Here is a 2,359-nt window from a genome sequence, read left to right as displayed (position 1 = left end):
TGACACCCCCTGTTCTAAGCTCCCTCCCCTCTCTGACATCCCCTGTTCTAAGCTCCCTCCCACCTCTGACATCCCCTGTTCTAAGCTCCCTCCCCTCTCTGACATCCCCTGTTCTAAGCTCCCTCCCACCTCTGACATCCCCTGTTCTAAGCTCCCTCCCCTCTCTGACATCCCCTGTTCTAAGCTCCCTCCCAGCTCTGACATCCCCTGTTCTAGGCTCCCTCCCACCTCTGACATCCCCTGTTCTAAGCTCCCTCCCCTCTCTGACACCCCCTGTTCTAAGCTCCCTCCCCTCTCTGACATCCCCTGTTCTAAGCTCCCTCCCCTCTCTGACACCCCCTGTTCTAGGCTCCCTCCCACCTCTGACATCCCCTGTTCTAAGCTCCCTCCCAGCCCTGACATCCCCTGTTCTAGGCTCCCTCCCACCTCTGACATCCCCTGTTCTAAGCTCCCTCCCAGTTTTGACATCCCCTGTTCTAAGTTCCCTCCCAGTTTTGACACCCCCTGTTCTAAGCTCCCTCCCAGCTCTGACACCCCCTGTTCTAAGCTCCCTCCCAGTTTTGACAGCCCCTGTTCTAGGCTCCCTCCCACCTCTGACATCCCCTGTTCTAAGCTCCCTCCCAGCTCTGACATACCCCCAATCTGAATCTCTCATTCATATTAAAAGTGTAATTTTTCTGTTTTATTTTTTCTCATGGTTTTCCCCTTCATTGTGATTTTTCTCTCCCAACATGATTCATAAAGAAATGTGTATTTTAAAAGTTAATATATGTGTATAACCAGAAAAAAATAAAACAATTAGTAAATGCAAAAAAAATAATAAAGTGGATTTTTTCTCTTGTCTTTTATTTGGGTGGTGATTCAGGCTCGGGGCTCTCCAGAGTTCATGCTCCCCCATCCTTTTCCTGATTTGTTCCCCTTCCCCTCATTGCCCAGGCCTCTCTCCCACTCACAAGGCCCCAGACCCTCACTCCAGCTTTGGAAAGGAGTTCAAATCCCTATTTGGCACAGAAGGTCTGGCAAGGGCTTATTGAATTTAGAATTGAACTAATTGAATAAATTCTTTTTCATTTACACATGGAGAAACTGAGGCTCAGAATGTGCTAGAATGGGGGCCAGCACCCAGGTCTCCCTGATTCAGTCCTGAGCTGCTTTCCTTTCCTCCTGGCTCCCAGCCCTGGAGCTTCAGGGGGGAGGCCCGAAGGCACTGGGGAGCTGATGAGGGTATGTTCCACCCAAAGTGGTCCTGCCTTTCTGCTGGTGGCCCCTGGGCTATCTTGGGGAGGGGGAGTGTGGCCCAGGCTCCCCAACCTGGGGAGGGGGTGGGACAGCCAGGAAGCCTTTGGATATGGCTGGGGACAGGAGAGGCAGATCTCCGAGGCGCAGCCTGGCTCAGGGCCCAGCGATGGCCACTGGGGAAGGGGGTCCCTGGGCCGCAGTAACTCAGGAAAACCATTGGCTTGGGGCTGGCTCCGGCTGCAGTCGGGACTTTTACCCATCCGGCCACCTGGTGTTTCTGTCCATCTTTAAGGTTTGCACAGGGTGTGGAAGCACCCAAAATGGCCTAGTGGAAAGAGGTTGGAGTTAAAGCCAAGGAGGCAGCCTTGAATGCTGTCATCTCTCTGAAGACCTTCCAGGACGGGAGGCTCACTACCCCTCAGCGTCTCCTATAAAGAGATAGAAAGTTGGAGCAGAAACGGGCTGGTTTGGGCCACGGTGAACAGGGCTCAGCAAACTCTTCACCATAGAAAGTGGCCTGCAATGGTCCCTGCTGTGCCTGGGGACGGCTCCGATTCACCCAGACCACAGCCGAACAAGGGACCTTTCCCGGGAAGCCCAGGCTTCCCCCTAACTCTCTGCCTCCATTCCTTCCGTTCACCCAGGTTAGTCAGCTCCCTCGACGTCCCCTGCAGGGTCCCCTCCTTGTGGACAAGCCTTGTCTTTGTCCCCTTCCCCCCCACTGTACCCCAGGGGGACTGTTCCTCCCCCTCCCAACCATCCTCCCCTTAGCTAATCCAGGGACAACCTGCCCTCCTGTGGAGGCTCCGGGGATGATAATACCCTTAAAGAGTTCTTTAAGGCTTAATCCCATGAGACAGAGGAGGGAACTGAGGCAGAGTGGCTAAGTGACTTGCCTAGGATCCCCCTGCTAGTCAGCATGCGAGGCTGGACTTGAACTCGGCGCTGGGTCCAAAGGAGATTACGTGCCAGGGGCTCTGCAAACCCTGAGTTACTGTGATTCATCGGCACCGATTGGAAGCACCGGCAGGTGAAGAACGGGCTCGGCTCCCTCTCAGCATCTGGCTCGCACACCAGCGAGTCTCCTCTGCTCCCAGGCCCAGCCCAAGGGCCCCTGGGA

The sequence above is a fragment of the Sminthopsis crassicaudata genome, chromosome 5 (assembly GCF_048593235.1).
Source record: "Sminthopsis crassicaudata isolate SCR6 chromosome 5, ASM4859323v1, whole genome shotgun sequence".
Taxonomy (NCBI): domain Eukaryota; kingdom Metazoa; phylum Chordata; class Mammalia; order Dasyuromorphia; family Dasyuridae; genus Sminthopsis; species Sminthopsis crassicaudata.
This window is presented reverse-complemented; position numbering follows the sequence as displayed.